Below are 18,322 nucleotides of genomic sequence, written 5' to 3'. Positions count from 1 at the left end.
GAGAAACACCTGGTACTTGAATGAAAGACCAGAGAATAGTCAGGTGATAGGCTGGAAATCATGGGAGGTGTCAGGTAGTGGAATAACCAGTGGATAAGCTGAGATAAATTGCCAGTGGATGATGCTTGTGCCTAAAGATTTGAGTTTTCTGTAGGGAGAGGGTTGGCTGCAATACAATAACTAGTGTGGGGAAGGCTGGAGCTTTAAGTTAAGGAGAATCAAGCACAGGATCAGGAGTGAGGGGAGTATCGCATTCTGCAGTGGACACAAGTGCAGAGAAGGAGATTGTGGTGGGGGAGAGGAAGCCATGGAGCTGCAAGAGGGAGCTCAGCATTGAGATGGGCCACTGCAGTCATCCCTAAGGTGATTTTTAAACGAATAAAGGCAGGAGGTAAGCAGGGACTGATTTATTCACACACATTATTATGTTTTGTTAATACAGTAGAGTCCCAGTTATCCAGAACTCAACTGTCCAGTAGTCCCAACCAACCAGCACAAATTACTGCCAGTAGTCACAGCGGTGAAGGCCAACTACTTGTTTGTGGGCTTTGCTGTGCTTAAGGCTGGGTTCCATGGCTTTCCATAGAGTGGTGTATATCACTGTACTAGCTAGGCCTCTTTTTAACATTGCGGCTCAAGCAACCAGAAAGCACACTTATCCGGCATCAACCAATCCCTGTTGGTTTTGGATAACGGAGGCTCTACTGTAATATTCTTCATTGTTATAGTTAAAGTACCATTTTGTATATACTGCACTGCAAAATGTATGTGCTCTCTTTAAAAAAAAAAAAATAGATTTGTGCAATAGTTCCCTTCCTAGTCTTAGGTACCTGTATCTGCAGAGGGAGCTGTGGTTTGAGGTTACTGTAGTATTTACAAAGTATGTGCCCCGTGTCACATAGCTAAGACACTTCTGTCAGTAATTAGCTGGTCTTCTCCATTATAGCATATTTCATTTCATTCTAGAGTTATAACCTTTCTCCCCCTATTCCAGAGAGATTTATTTAAGAACAAAAAAGGGAAAATGAAGCGGCTCCAACTTGTGAGTTATTGGATTTAACATTTCAATAGTTGAGCACATATCTCCCTCCCTCTACCACCCTACACGTGGGACTCCTGTTGAGTTCTATTAATGTAAAATATGCTTCATAACTACAGCCTGTCACAAGGAGCGCTTTGTGCCAGCTAGATTCAATTGGACAGCTAATTTAGGTTTTAAATTGAAAACACTGACTCTTTTTCAGAATGCAAAGCAGTGGGAGGGGAGGTGGAGGTCTCTGAGGTTTTCAAAACAATAACATTTGGCTTTAACCAGCTTGCTGCCCGCAGCGATAAGATGAAATACCCTACAGGGTAATATTGCTTCCCTACAGATGTAACAATGCAATACCCAGCTTTTGCCATGGTAATTTCAAATGCTTTATATTGAAATCCACCCCATATGTTTCTTTTCTAAATTATATTTATCATACAGGTTTTTTTTTAAATGGTTAATGGTTAATGGCTTTTTACTTGTGGAATACTGATCAAGAGCTTACAGAAACCTGTCATAAATGAGCTTCACATCATTTATTTTCTGCATACGTATGGCGCTGAAGCATTAGTAGGACTGCATAGAACTGTTACTGTCCTTTTCTATTACGGTGCTGTCAATCTAATCTCCCTAATACATAAACACAGACTACCAATTTGGTCAGACTCCTTAAAGAGACACTGAAGCGACAATAAATCTCGCTTCAGTGCTTATATTCAGCAGGGGCATGTGTGCCCCTGCTAAAACGCAGCTATTCCATGGCTAAACGGGGGACCCCCCAAACCCCCCCTGCAAAATCTACGACCAACTCTCAGCGCCGTCTATCAGCAGCGCATCACCGCCTCTCCCCGCCCCTCTCATCAAAGGAAGACTGAGAGGGGCGAGGGAGAGGCGGAGATACGCGCTGATAGACGCGCTTTTGCAGGGCTGCGGCCATTGGCCTTGCCTCAATGCGGAAGAGGGGATGCGCTGCACGGAGGGGGGTTTGGGAGGTAAGGGACCCCCGTTTAGTGGCGTTTTAGCAGGGGCACACATGCCCCTGCTATATATAAGAGCTGAAGCAAGATTTATTCTCGCTTCAGACTCTCTTTAATTTTGTAGTGTGTTTTGGGGAAATATGAGAAAACTGGAATGCCTCAAGTAAGGTGTGCAAACACAGGAAGTGCATACAAGTATCACCTACATACTCTTGGTGGTGGCTGCACCCAGCACCCTACATTTACATGAGCACAATGCTGTCTGCTTAGTCACAGGGCTGCCCACCATATAAACCTATTTTAAGATAGACTGGGGTTAACCAGTTGGAGCTATCACCAGCTTTATACACTTACAGGATGGAGGAGACTGAATAGTTTTCTTCAATGATGAGTAAACGCTGAACTCGAGCAAAAGCTGTGAAGTCGTACAAGAAGGCACCCGAGATCGCTGGACAGTCAGTAATTAGACAGCATTGCAGAGATCCAAGCAGAATGCCGGGGTGTTTGATCTCAGTATGACCCAGGCTTCATTTTAGCATGTTTTCTTTGGTTTTATGTTTGGGGTGCTGATAACCATCAGTGTTCTCCAGAGAATTTTTTTCCGGGTGGCATGAAAAAGTAGCCGGGTGGGGTGCGAGGGGGGAATGCGGGGTCAGCAAAACTCTGCTTACAGCATAGGAGGAGGATTAAGAGACAAGCCGATGACGGCCGGGTGGTCACCCAAATCAGCCGGGTAGAGCACCCGGCTAAAAGAGCCTGGGGAGAACACTGACCATTGTTAGGCATTTTAATTTGCTTTAGGGCTGGCCAATAATAGTTAAAGCGGAATATAACCCTGCATTTCAACTTTGCTCTAAAACATTATTTACAGCATATTATATGCAACCAGCATTGTTTTTTTTACTACATCAGCATTCAAAGGGTTACACACAGAGCTTTAAAGTTCTGTGGAGAGAAATGCTGCAGCAGCCGAAGTTTAGATAGATACATTTAAGTAAACACAATGTAACAAGTGAGGAATGTGACACTCTCTCTCTCTGTGTCCGGGAGCGCCTGCACAGTTAGTGTGTCACATTCCACACTTGTTACATTGTGTTTACTTAAATGTATCTAAACTTCGGATGCGGCAGCATTTGTCTCCACTGAACTGTAAAGCTCTGTGTGTAACCCTTCAAATGCTGGTCTAGTAAAAAAAAATGCTGGTTGCATATAATATGCTGTAAATAATGTTTTAGAGCAAAGTTGAAATGCAGGGTTATGTTCCGCTTTAAGGCCAGTGTTTGTAACAATAACAATGAACAGGTCATGCAAGGTTGGTTAAAGGATACTTGACCTGAATACTAATATGTGAAAGAAGCACAGGTACATTCCACTGTACGCTATCTGTTGCCCTGCATGCTACCCTCTGGAACCTTTAGTGGCTGGACAAAAAATGTGGCTTCCAGGGGAAGTAAAATTTTAAAACAGGAAGTTTAGCCTGTCCTAATCACACCCCTTCCTGGCTCCAACTATGTCCCTTGTCCACCTTGTGACCGCCCACTAAGCTTACTCCCATCTTTTCCTTTTCTCCCTGCACATTGCAGTGTAGAATTCATGCACTAACTGAGAAGTGCAGACAGTGCTGGGGAATGAGTCCTAGTGTTGCACATACTCAGTACAGCCTATCGTCCGTGAACAATACGTGTTCGGGCACAGTAGGTGCACTGACCATTGTCTGCACCTTTTTAAAATGGAGGTGCCGGTTTTTGTAGGGGAGTAGGGATTAGATGGGAAAACAGAGGGACGAAAGAAGATGGCGAACATACCGTAATCTGCAGGAGGGAAGTATAATGCTCATATATTTATTTCACTGAATAACAACGGTAAGGGGATAAGTTAGGGGAATGTTAGATTTAATGACTGAAAAATTGTGATAAGGTAACAGGTGTATTAATACTGAAGTCCATGCCACAGAGGAGTTCTTGTGATTGACCCAGCACCGTTGTATTGCAATTCTTTCAGCTGTTTAGCTATACAGGCTTGACAAAGGGAAGATGCTCCTCCCAAAACATTGCTTTTGGATGTATTAACCTAGAACTATTGGGTATTTAACCTGCACCATGCTTTGAAGACTTAAATAAAGAGTTCAAAGAATTGTAACACAACGATGCTGAGTCTTTTACAAGAACTCCTCTATTGCTCCATTCCCAGCAGGGCAGGGGATTAGACCTACGAGCACGCCAGATTTGATTGCTGGGTGCAATCTACATCCTTGCTGTTCCTGAAGTCCATGCCACACTATTATGTTTTGATAGAGATGCGATTACCAGAAAACAGTCAGTCAGGATGGTAACATACAGCGAAGAAGAACACCGCTACATAGCACACAGTTATTGTTAATGTTCCAGAATCATTTAAGCCTGGTACACACCATGCAATTTCTGTTTTTTTCTGATCGATTTTCTGATCACTTCTATGCAAATCCATCAGAAAAACAATTGGAAATCAGATCGGACCTCTCGGAAATTATCTATTCGACCCATCTATCTGATGGGAAGTTGCATGGTGTGTACCAGGCTTTAGTTCTTATGCTGGCCACAAATAAGTATTGTTTCAGATGTGATCAACAATGGCGCATGAGCTGTTCTAACATCACTACATACTTGTGGACAATCATAGTAGGTTTATAGCAGATTTTGTCTGTTTAATCAATTATATCTTACATCTCTTTCTTCCCCTAAAGTCATTTAATACTATATAAATCAATACAGAAGCATGCACATTACGAATTCTGATGGATTTCACTCTGATTTGTAGTGAGTGGGGTTTGGATCACTATCTGGCTTTTTGTGGCCATGTTTATATATTTACAGACATTATACTATCAATATTTTTCAGCTTGTGGCATAGTCAGTTTGTGACCCCTCCCCCAACGTATCATCTCACACTTCTATTGATACTCCTAAGTAACATTCCTTTTGATACGCCTAACCTTCCTACTGATTCAGTTAACCCTAATCTTCCTACAGATGCACTGGACGCTAACATTCCTATCAACACACCTAACACTAACCTTCCTGCCGATACCTGACACTAACTTTCCTACGGATACTTCTGACACTAACCTTTCTACCGATATGACTGTCCTTCCTACCGATATGCATAACACTAACCTTCCTACTGATACCTGACACTAACTTTCCTGACACTAGCCTTCCTACCGATATGCCTAACCTTCCTACTGATATGCCTAACACTAACCTTCCTACCTGTACACATAACACTAACCTTCCTACCGATATGCCTGACACTGACCTTTCAACCAATACGCCTGTCCTTCCTACCGTTATGCATAACACTAACCTTCCTACCAGTATGCCTAACACAAACCTTCCTACTGATACCAGACACTAACCTTCCTACCGATATGCCTAACACTAATCTTCTTACCGATACACCTAACGTTCCTACCGATACGCCTAACCCGAACTTTCCTACCAGTACGCCTAACACTAACCTTCTGATATCCCTAACCTTCGTACTAATATGCCTATCACTAACCTTCCTATTGATACGCCTAACCTTCCTACCGATACGCCTAACCTTTCTACCGATATGCCGAACACTAACCTTTCTTCCTGTGTACCTAACACTAACCTTCCTACTGATATCCCTAACACTAACCTTCCTACCGATATGCTAAAAGGACTTACGAGGCAAAATGTAAAAAAAAAAAAAGATCAGTACCTGTAGCAAATTGGAATGCACGGAGGACGCCATCCGTACCCTCCGTGCAGTTCCGCGTGGTCCCCGCTGCTCAATCTGTGCCCGCCCCCCGATCCATGCTAGGGCCTGCCCCCAGATCCGCGCTACAGGCTGTCTCCTGTAGCATGGATCGGGGGGGGGGGGGGGGGGGACCCTACAGCTGCGCAGCTGCACAGCTGCACTCGCGTCTATACGCACTGCGCAGCCGTGGCCAGCTCATGCGGACATTTTACAGGAGGCCCTTAGCGCTGTCTATTGCCGATTTGGCAGCCGCTTACTAGCGCCTACGTTTTTTATTTGCTATATGGCTTTTATCAGATCTCTTAATACCAAATCTGCCCCACAATATTTCCTAGAAAAATCTGTCTTAAATCTTACGTATAGGAATATATACTATGTAGCATGTTCATATACCATACTGCATAAGCTGGTTCCCAAACACAATTTTAGGCTTTTAGTCTCCTTGCTTTTATTCTGCAGGGAAGGCGCGGGAGAGCAAGGGGAGGCGGGAAAGGAGATATTTGCAGCAAATGTGTTTAAGAACTGAAAGTATTTATTAAAAATGTCAGGAGAAAAGTGCTCCTGGCAGATTAAAGCTGTATTTGAGTTGACAGCTTTGACAGGCAAAAGTGATGGGAGGGGAAGGAAGAGAAAAGGGGCGGGAGACTCTAACTGCACATTTTCCTCTTGTGCAGAATGCTGGGACAAGGAGTAGAATCTACTTACAATTCAGATATGGGATGTTAATTGAGAATTCCAACTTCTGCAGAGCTAGGTTCTGAAAATCTACCTTTTTATATCAAAAAGTAGATTTTCATCACTCTTTAAACGTCAGTACAGGAATAGTAAGTAAAAAATACCAACAAAATCACTCTTTTTATATTTAGGTGGTTAGGAAGGAAGCATCTTAAAAGCTGCTTGAATCTGGATGCCAGAAGAGTTTCTATGGCAACAGTCTGAGCCAATCGCTGCGTCATATAATATTCTGCACAGTTGAGCCTTGCCAGGTGGGGCAGTTTGATTGGTCGTTTTATTATTTTATTAGGCACAGTTGCCATTGAGAACTCCTTATGTCATATGCAAACAGAGCAAACCAGTGTCCATAATCTATGAAGGATGTACACTGTAGATTTTTTTTCCCCAATTTAATGGCTATTCTTAGAATTATTTTTTAGTGTGCTTATCTTTTTTTTTTTCCTTTTGTTGTAACATCATCATTTAAGAGGCACATTTCCCTTCCTCCAATTAAGCAGTCTTTTTCTGTACTTTGTCTCTCTAGCTGGACATGTAAATATTTTTATGCTTTTGTGTAATTGTTCCCTTAATCTTTTGCCATGTTGCAACCCCTGCTAAAATCCATACATGCCCCTGCATAATGGCTTTAAGACGAGAGGGAAAAAAAAAAGAGTTGTGTTTTTTTTTTATCTGTTTCATGACCCAGCTTAAGAGCTGCCTGTGTTTTAATGGATTTTCTCCCTCGCTCAATTGAATGGATTGTCCCTCATTATCATTTAAATAGAAGCCTCAGTCCCTGTGAACATGGAAAATTTGAATGCAGTTGTAAAGCTGTGATAATGTGAAATATTCTGAAGGTGAAGGGAGGGTGGGGGGGATGGAAGGAGAGAGGGAGGGAGCGGAAAGGAGAAAAAAAGAGATATAACTCAATGTAATTGTCGTAGGTTCTTGATTTCCCTAACACCACCCACTACATGATGGGAAAATAGACTAATAATTGTCTCCCTGGCCTTGCCAAGCTGGCTGCCCTAGTTAGCTGAAGCTAACACTCTAATTGTCAAGTGCGACCCCCAGATGAATGAAGATATATTCAGGGCACAGCAAGGGCTAAACATGAGTGATACCAAGAGGCAAAGATTAAATTGGCAATTATTGGCTTAGCAGGAAAGGTTGGCAGGTGCATCGTGCGCTTCTGACTCACCAGGGAAAAATAGGAAATGCAGCTGCATTATTCACACGTATGCTCAGCTTAACTCCTTCACCGCCAGAGACCACCATCGCCTGCTCACTGTAATTCTGCACACAGATTGGGGAATCTGATCTTACAAATAACTGCATTTGTACCATTTAAACGGAATGGCTTTGGCTTCCCCTTAAGCCACTGAAGATGTTTCTCTGGCGTACCTAAGTAAACATGTAAACGATGATATGCTTGATTGGATCCTGTAAATGTCGTTTTGCTTTTACAGATAAACAGTATCTGGCTTTGTTCAATAATAATCAGTCTTTTGAGGTTGATCCCGTACTACAATGTCATCTCAATAATGTGTGTCCCCCCACCCCCCTTCCTTTCCCCAAGTGTGCATGTTGTGCAATGTGTATTACAGAAGGTGCAGCAAATTTACCCCTGGAAATAATTACTATTTTGGTTTTTCAGCAAAACATTTCTGGCTCAAGAGATATATATTTTATAACATGCAATATTATTTCAAACAGCTGTTCTCTATGAAAATGTATGGATCTGCTGTGAAGGATGTCTTGCCCAGCAAGATACAGCTTACAATTATGTCAAGGTTGAATGTGCTTTGCTAGAAAAAAAGTATTTGAGTTAGGCTTAAGTTCACTACAAGCCTGGTGGTTCTAGGTCCAAAAATCTTAACTGGGTCCCCCCTGTTTTGATTGTCCCCCATGCTTTACCACCTCAAATTATTCGAAGACCAATTTACCTAGTCCACATCCTCTTTATGTTTGTGAGAATTTATCTCTGTGGCTAAACTGCTGCTACAACATAGTCTCATTGATAACATTATGCGGAGTTGCAGTACTGGCTACAAAGTGTATCTTTCAACAGCACAGGGAGGAGCTGGAGAGTGACAGCTGCTGTCACTCTGTTACATGCCTTCATGTAACATCACCCTTTTTCACCCATAACTGTGCAACCTTCATGGCAAACAGTAAGGCTGGTTTCTATCTTCTGCCACCGCCGATCTAAGGTGTGTTAGAGGCGGCAGCACGGGGGATAAAGAGAGGGGAGGCTGTCCGCAGCCGCAGCATGGTGGAAAGGGTCCTTTAAAAAAACAAAACAAAAGAAAAACTTTGCGCTGCCACAGCATGGAGCAGGCGGCAGGGGGGCCGCAGCAGGAGGAGTTGGACAGCACTGGTATAGAGTGTCTTGGGGGGGGGGGGTCCAATGTAAAACTTTCACTGGGGCCCAGAGCTCCTTAGCTACGCCACTGGTCAAGACTTTATACTGTCCCACCACTGTGCTGTGCTGGGAATACACGGGTCGGTTTTTCCGCTCTATTTTCCTCTCGATTGATTCTGCCACTCGATTCTCCACTCGTTCTCTTATCTTCTGCTCGTTTTTCTTACCTTTTTCCATTCACCTCTATCAGGAATCGAGGTGCAAAACAATCGAACGGGAGATCGGACATGTCGGAAATGATCTATCTGCCGCAAAAACGACCTGTGTATTCCCAGCATAACTCTACAGTATGTGTGTGTCTACAGTAACTACTAAGGAATACAGTGACTGAGCTATGGAACTACCTGGTTCCTCAGATCCAAATGTATGGTTTTTAGAGGATATTGTTAATGTATAATGTTGGCATGTTAGTGCCATAGGGCATACCTTCAGATTATACAGAAATTGCATCTGGATGATACAGATGTCAATGTAGTATTTGGTTGACCGGTATATGTAAATTAGTGACCCAACCCAAAAAATTAGGATATACTGAAACTTTGTCTACGGACTACAGACTTGATGGTTTGCTGATTACAGTGATACAGATCCATTACACACATATTGGCTTACAAATAAAATGAACAAACTCCTTCAACAATGTTTACAATGCCGTATGCTAGGTACACACAATGAGATTTTCTGGCAGATTTACTGTGAGATCGATAATTTCCAACATGTCCAGTTTTTCGTAGAAGTCAAAGGAAAATTGTTCAGAAATAGATCAGAGATCAGATCAGACATGTTGGAAATAATCGATCTGACAGTAAATCTGCCAGAAAATCTCATTGTGTGTACCCAGTAACCCTTTACGTGTGATGGATGTGAAGGCTGCCATATTTATTTCTTTTAAACTATGCCATTCCCTCTTGGCTGTCTTGTTGATCCTGTGTCTCTGTTACCTTCAGCCAGTGACCTAGACCAAGAATGCACATCAGGTGCTGCGATTGTTTGACCATATTAGCCAGATGTTTGTTTTAGGTGTGTGATTCAGACACTACTGCAGCCAGATGGGCCAGCACAACTGCCAGGCAACTGGTATTCTTTAGAAGGAAATAAATGTCAGCCTCCAGATCCGTCTTATTACAGTGCTTTCAGGTTCAGTGACCATCAATTTGGTACATATTTTTCCCCTAAAACCCAGGTTTATGCAAATGTAACTTTCACATGAGAAAGATGCAATTCCCATAATGTGATAACAGTGAAGTGGAATATGCAAGGTGTTCTGGCCTGTTCATTTTACAGAGCCATACAATTCAAATTGCACACAGCTGTTGCAGGCTTTTAGCCTTTCTCGGTGCAAGGTATGGATTGGAGAGCGTTCTGTATAGGTAGAGACTTTTGTAAGAGCTCTTAGGAGGTAACGAGTGAAGTTACAGAGAAACACAACCACTAGGATTTTTTTATAGTGGGTTTAAAGGAACCGAAGAGCCCCTTACTTTACAAAGCATTGAAGACTACACGTTTGTCTTGTTGATCTGAATTTATAAAGTAGTAGCATAAAGACGTACACGGAACAATTTTTTCCTTTGGTCACTGCCTAGACCAGGGGTTGGCAAACTTTTTGACTTGAGGACCACATGGTGGGCTCAAGTTTGACCGAGGGGCCGGACCAGAATAGGAGTCAGTGCAGTGCAAAATGACCCAGGGACAGCAGGCAGACACCCTCAGTGCCCTTTCACATCGAGGCGTTGCAATATTTTTACCGCACCTCACCACCGGGCAATGAAAGTCTATGGAGACTTTCATACTTCCGGGGTGCGACGCAAGTGAAGTTTTAGATGCATCCCCGACGCAGGTCAAGAAATACGTTAATGCTGAGTTAAAGCAATCTGCGTCAGCCCAGAAGTCATGTTAGTGGCGACAAGTGGATTTGTAAAACTTGACCAACGCGATGTTGCAGTGCACATGCGCGAAAGCGTATTTTAACAATATGCTTTCGTGAACTTTCGCATACCCGAAGCAGGAAGTGACCGCAAGTGCGTGTCACGCGGACATCACCGCCTGTGTGGCCAGACAGGGAACACCGAGCAATAGCACCGCATCGCTGGCGCTGGTTTCTGATGTGAAACCAGCCTCCGACAGCAAGTGAACAGGCTAAAGTGAAAAATATAACCACAATCAGCTGTATGTTTGTCTTCCACGTATATAAACAATAATAAAGGTGCATGTTAGTCAGTACACATTGCATTCTAGCAAAATATTTTCCAAAAAACAATTTTCTGGTATAGCATATTATTTTGTGTTCTAACTTAGATGAGTACTGTAATGCACATATACATTAAAGAAAAACATATAGCTGAGTGACACAACATATTAAAACACCTTTTTTAAATCAAAAACCTGAGCAACTAAATGGTTACCTTTGGTTGTGGTGAAACAAACAGCAAATGGCAGCAGCCAGACCTCGTTGGCACCATACACAGGCCCAGGGACAGCAGACAGACCCCCTCAGACAGCAATACACTTAATGTGGCAGCGTATACTCAAAATATACATAATGCGGCAGAGTTTCCTCCATAATACACATAATGCGGCAGAGTTTTCCACAAAATACACATAATGCGGCAGAGTTTTCCACAAAATACACATAATGCGGCAGAGTTTTCCACAAAATACACATAATGCGGCAGAGTTTTCCACAAAATACACATAATGCGGCAGAGTTTTCCACAAAATACACATAATGCGGCAGAGTTTTCCACAAAATATACATAATGCGGCAGAGTTTCCTCCAGAATACACATAATGCGGCAGAGTTTTCCACAAAATACACATAATGCGGCAGAGTTTTCCACAAAATACACATAATGCGGCAGAGTTTTTCACAAAATACACATAATGCGGCAGAGTTTTCCACAAAATACACATAATGCGGCAGAGTTTTCCACAAAATACACATAATGCGACAGTTTTCCACAAAATACACATATTGTGGCAGCATTTCGCCAAAATACATATAACCCAGCAGCATTTCACCAAAATATACATAATGCCGTAGCGTTTCACCAAAATACACATAATGCGCCAGCGTTTCACCAGAATACACGAAAGGTGCTGCACTTACCCTATCTAATATAATGGTACAGTGTTTCACTATAAATACACACAACTTGTCTGCGATTCCCTAAAATACATATCATTGGCAGCATTTGCCCTATTTAAAAAGCACATTAGGTAGCATTTCCCCCATAAAATATGAGGCAGAGTTCCCCTTTGATGACCCCCTCCCCCTGGAAAGTGCCCCCTTATAACCCTGGTGTCCATGGTGGCACCTAAAAGGAAAAACAAATGTCTCACCTGGCTGGAGACTCCTCTCTCTGCCTCCAGCGTCACTCCCTGATCTTCATTACAGCCCATCTGCAAATCTGCGCCGTCAAGGCAGAGCAGGGCTACAGGAAAATTGCATCCAGAGCTCAGCGCTGGAAACACAACTAGGCTGCACTTCTGGGCTCAGGACGCCATTTTTCCATACCCTTCTACCAGAATACACACAGAAGGCCCACAGCCTGGATCATGTGAGCTGCGGCTGGTGGACTGGCATGGTGTCCGTTGGACACTTCAAGCCAGTTCACCTACAGGGGGGGACACACAATCTGCAGACTGGTTTAAATGGGCAAGCGAGCTGGGTATGGAGTTTACCCACCCCTGGCCTAGACCTATATTGTTCATAAAAGACTGGTCAAATATTAGCATAGCTCTATTGTAAATAGCACATAACAGTGTATAATGTTAATAATGTTAACAAATACAGGCCTGATTAATTAGCATTTACACTTTAGGACCCTTACACACTGCATGCCCTTTGATCCAAGCGCATGCATTTTGCCGACCACAAGGGCACCATGTTTAACATAGTAATTGCGGTGTCCTGCACAGAGTAGCGCAATCTGTTTCACACCAAGCATGAACGTAGTGCCTGCTGCATTTTTCCTACGTTTGTAATTCGGTTAAATGAATGGGAGCACCTGCAAATCACATAGCAAACGTGGTGCTGTGCAATTTGCTTTGCAATCTCCCATTTGAAAAATCGTGTCCAACTTTTTTTTTTTCCTTTTTAGGGATCATAATAGTGCATAGACTAGTAAAAATTGCACTGTGGTTGCAATAGAGATCACAATTTTCAGTGTAGAAGGGCCCATACAGAACAGAGAGCTATTTCCACTTGTCTGGGTGCCTTCTTAAAATGCAGCACCATGCAGTGTTTAGACTTTTATACAGGATTTTAGCTTGTGACAGTTTATACCATACAAAATGAAGATTATTGTATAAGAAAGCCTAATTTTTTTCGCATGCCAGCCTTTCACAGTTCATCACTGTTTTATATTGCTTTTATGCACTCAAGGTCTTGCCAAGGTTATCATGTTCAAAAACCTCGTATTCCGTCTCAAGAAACAAATCTTCATTTCACACTATATTAGTACAGCAAACACAGGTGATATTTGCTCTTCCATGTATATTACATGATTATTTAATATGTGAGATTTCAGTACTGTTGGATGAGGAGTGGCAGAACATTAGCAGCAACCTACAGGGCAAATAGGCAATAACAGCAGAGCTGTGTTAAGGAAGAGGGAATATCAGGTGTTCTGGGGATTTTTGAGTAGATAACATATTGTAAGGTATGAGTCTTATAGTCTTGTGAGTACTGGAGATGAAAAACAAACTTAGCCTGGCATCTAGATTGTTGCAATATTAATATTATCAGGTATATGTGTATGACTGTGTGTAATATTATATATGTTATCCAGTACTCAGATCTTAAAATAAAGGAAAGCAAAGAGTCTTATCTTTAGTAGCAAATAGAAACTGGTCATATTTCCAGGTAAATAGATAGCACTTAAAGAACATCTGACCCGAGGCAAAGCCTCCTAAGGTAAGCACAGAAGTTTGTTCATGCTGCAGTGAAGCCACATACCTCCATGCATTAAAGAGAGTCTAAAGCCAAAAAAAAACCCTCTCTTTACTGGCAATAAGCAATAAGATCAAAGCTGAAACACCTTATTCCCATGGCAGAACAATGTCTTTATACCCCCCAAATCCCTGGTGCAAAATTCGGGGAGCGCTTCCTGGTAGAGGCAGAACTTTGTGCATTAGCTCTGCCTCTGCTGGAGTCAATCTCTGCCTCTCCCCGCCCCTCTTAGTTTTCATTCATTGAGAGGGGCGGGAAGAGGCGGAGATTGACTGGACTAGTGGCAGTGCTACAGCGCAAAGCTCTGCCTCCCGGGCAGCAAAATCCACGACCTGGAAAGTTGTGGAGTTTTGCCCCGGGATTTGGGGGGTATAAAGACATTTGTTGTGCCGCAGGAATGCAGTGTTTCAGCTTGGATCTTATTGCTGAAGATAAATGGCCAGTAAAAATAGTTATTTTTTTATGGCTTCAGACTCTCTTTTACTATTCCTCTTTTTCACTTGCGGTAGCATTTGGTTATATATTTTTTGCATCTCCTTAGTTTCTATTGCAAGGTTTGTCACAGGTTTGCTTGAAACAGTGAAGGTCATGAATTGAAAAGGATAGTGGTAACCTCTAGAGTAATTACATCTTGATAATAGGTTAATTGGAGTCCTATATCTTATTCAGGTCAGGTATTCCAATCAATTCTGATGCAGGCTTGGATAACACTACTGTGTCAAATGCAGAGTTTGGCAACTTGCTTATTGTAATACAATTTTGGAAAATAGTTGTTAAAGCTGAAAAAAATACAGTTTGATGTTGGTCTAGACCAGTGTTTCTCAAAATGTTATTAATATGTACCCCTTTTAAAACCCTGTACTCGCCAAGTACCCCCTGGCATAGGAAACATTATCATAAGTACCCCTTGAAAAATATATATTTCATCGTAGTACATGACAATTGGTTCTAAACAATTTCCAAGCATTTACTAATGCTTTTAATCACCTAAAACACTATTTTGGTGGTGTTTTACCTCCCTGGCGGTCAGTTAAGTCCGCCAGGGAGACAGCGCAGCATAATTTAAAAAATTTTTTTTAAATCCTGTAGCTAGTCTAGCGCTAGCTACATGATAGCCGCAGAGCAGCGGCATTCCCCCACCCCCTCCGATCGCCTCCGGAAATCCCGTTCTAAACGGGATTTCCATGAGGGCTTCCCCCGTCACCATGGCGATGGGCGCGATGACATCACCGATGTCGTGACGTCAGAGGGAGTTCCAATCCACCCCTCAGCGCTGCCTGGCACTGATTGGCCAGGCAGCACTCGGGGGGCACCCTCTAATGCGGCGGATAGCGGCGAATCGGCGCGGTGCGGCGGCGATCGTAAGTAACACGCAGCTAGCAAAGTGCTAACTGCGTGTATAAAAAAAAAAAATTATGCAAATCGGCCCAGCGGGGCCTGAGAAATCCTCCGCAGCGGCTTACCCCGTGTCCAGCACGGGGTTACCACTAAAGAGGTTATATAGGATTTATCATTTTTTAAAACTCTAAATTTGTTATTCTTGGCTAAGTATATCACGCCTGAGTACCCCCTGGAACCAACAGGAATACCCCCTGGGGTACGTGTACCACACGTTGAGAACTGATTGCGGGCTATTAGCGCCGATCGCAAAGCACGTTACCTGCAGCATTTTGAAGCGCTGCTCGCAATCACTCTGAATCGTGGAAGTGTACAGTGATTTTAACTGCGCAAATCGCAGTAAAATCATCCGCACAAAACGTTGCTATTTTAAGTGTAAATGGGCACTCAGTCTCTTTTCTGCCACACACAGAAATGCATATTAAATGGAATATAATCTTCCAAGATGGGTAACTCTGAGCTGGCTTTCACTGGATAACAGAAAAGTAAACTAACAGTTGTTATCTTGGCACAGATATCTGCTACTGTACTTTGTTACTGTAGAACTTTGTTGGAAGACACACAGTCTCAGTTTTGGTGTGCTTCAATTAAGTTGATGTTGGGCTTCCCTAAACACTAAAGCCTGAAATCAGCTACCGGACCTCCATTAGAATCTGTAAAGGTTTTGTAGAGCCTGTACAGTGCATTCTTCAAGGCCCATGTGCAGCTGCCCTGCATGGAAAAATTCTTATGAAAATGTTTATTTTACACCATTTATTAACCCTTTGACAAGGAAACATTGGGGCTGCCTGCGCTACCGGCGTCAGGCTACTCGGATGAATGTGTCTGACAAAGTTCGACACTTTGATCACCGTCAGCGCTGTGTGATTAGGTAATCACTGCGTGTGCCCCAGCCCCCGTTGATTGATGGGTCACCTCCTTGCACTAGTGCACCCCTCAGGCTCCCCTAACAGCAGAACAGTGAGATCACACCTCTTCAGGATTGGTGATTGCCTAAAAGGCGGTATAAAAGCTTGTGGGAGTATATTATATAAACTGTCATGTTTGTACAGCATTTCCTGCAATTCCCCATTCATGATAGCTAGAAGGACTCTATAAAGCATGTGGCTTGTTCTGCCATGTGACTTTCCTAACCAATGAGAGAGTGGAATAATATTTCAACCTCTTGTTAAATGAAAAGTCATTGACTGGCAGCCAGGGGGTGACCTTTTGATGCGGTTCCCAAGCTCCTCCACTGCCCGGGACTTAAATAGTATTTGCTACCCTACGTGTGATAACAGCAGGATCATCCACCAGGCATTCTAGGCAGGTGCTTGGGGTCTAGTGAGCGTCAAGGGGCCCATCTGCCACCATCTATGACCTCTCTCCACTTCAGTTTACCAAAAAGACCAGAAGGGGGCCCCCAATTCACTACCTTGCCTAGGGCTCCATTACATCTAAATCCATCTCTGTGTGTGATGAAGCTATTCTTGTAGAGAATGTGATGTGACACCAGCAATGTGCTTCATAACATAGTGACAAGATTAGCTGCATGTTTGTTTTTGGTGTGATTCAGACACTGCTGCAGCCAAGTAGACCAGCAGGGCTACCAAGCAACTCGTATTGTTTAAAAGGAAATAAATATGGCAGCCTCCATATACCTCTCGCTACAGTTGTCCTTTAAATATTAGTAAATCCAATGGTTCACATAACCTATTCTTTATTGCAGTGACTAGCTAAGCAAACCATTTTTGTGAAAAGATATACAAATATTGTAGATGTTTTTTGTTTTGTTTCTGTTTTTTACTTGTTAAGTAAGGCTGTCATTATCACTTGGCTGAGTAGATTTTAAATTCCTCTTAAAGTGAACCAGAGATAAAGAAGGAAAAATATTTTATACATACCTGGGGCTTCCCCCAGCCCCATCCACCTGGATCACTCCCACGCCGCTGCCCACAGCTACTAGAACCGGGTCCCGTCACTGAAGCCTACGTGGAGAAGTGCGCCCTGTACGTATCTCTCCAGCGGCTGCTGGAGAGATACGCAAACATCGCACTTTTCTTACGCTAGACTAGGTCCGACTGATGGAAATGCAGGGACCCGGTTCTCGTAGCTGCGGGCAGAGGAGGACGGCGGCGTTGGAGCGATCCAGCCGGATGGGGCTGGAGGAAGCCCCAGGTATGTATAAAATCTTTTTCCTTATTCATCTCTGGTTCCCTTGAAGGAGACAAATTTATCTCTAATCGAATCTGATTAGAGATACATTTTGTCTGTTCGTCGAAGCTGCCCATACACTGCAGGCCGATTCCCGCAGTGTTCTCCTCAGGCTCTTTTAGCTGGGTGCTCCACCCAGTTAGTTTTGGTGAGCACCCGGCTATCATCGGGAGAGTTGCACAGAGAAATGCCGGCCCTGCATTCTCTCATTGAGCCCCACCCGGCTACTTTTTCATGCCACCCGGCTGGAAAAAAAATTCTGGGCAGAACACAGTCCCATCCGATATTTCAGCATGAAATATTAAGGAAATCCTCTGTGCCCGCCGCGTCCGCCCCGCCACTGCCTCCCTAATGTATAAATGTCTGACACTGCATGGCGGGGGGAGGGGGATTCATACATTACGGCGGCAGCGGCGGGGTTTTCGTTGCGCGTTCCAAAATTGGCCGCCGTACCACCACACACTCAAACAACCAAGTTTGGCCCAACATCTTGCACCAGGCACAATCGACTAACGCAAAAGATTTCGACCGAAATTGATCATATCGTCGATCGGGCCTGCACTTGCGGCACTGATTTTCTACTAATTCAATAACAATAATCGAGTTGGTTGGTCGATCGACCGCCAAAGTCGCCTGATGTATGGACACCTTTATACCCTCTGTCCTTCATTCAGCTGCAGTGCCAATGCTCCTCCACTGCTAGATTTTAAACTGACACAGAAATCTCCCCCCAAAAAATTGATAAGGTCACTTGTCTATGCGATGTTGTGGAAATACATGCATAATGTGCCTCAAATATGTTTGTGTACAGTTGCTAAAATTAAAGCTATATCTGTCTATCTTTTGTATAGTAATCGTTTTAATAA

At 43.2% G+C, this 18,322-nt stretch overlaps 1 protein-coding gene across 13 annotated transcripts in view; it reads left to right on the top strand.

Moving 5' to 3' along the window:
* Positions 1-18,322, top strand: part of FBRSL1 (fibrosin like 1) — a 754,878-nt gene that overhangs the window by 397,419 nt on the left and 339,137 nt on the right. The gene's annotated exons all lie outside the window — the stretch shown is intronic.

This window comes from Hyperolius riggenbachi, chromosome 1 (genome assembly GCF_040937935.1).
Source record: "Hyperolius riggenbachi isolate aHypRig1 chromosome 1, aHypRig1.pri, whole genome shotgun sequence".
Taxonomy (NCBI): Eukaryota; Metazoa; Chordata; class Amphibia; order Anura; family Hyperoliidae; genus Hyperolius; species Hyperolius riggenbachi.
Note: the sequence above shows the minus strand (reverse complement) of the source record. Positions and strands in the feature narration are given on the sequence as shown.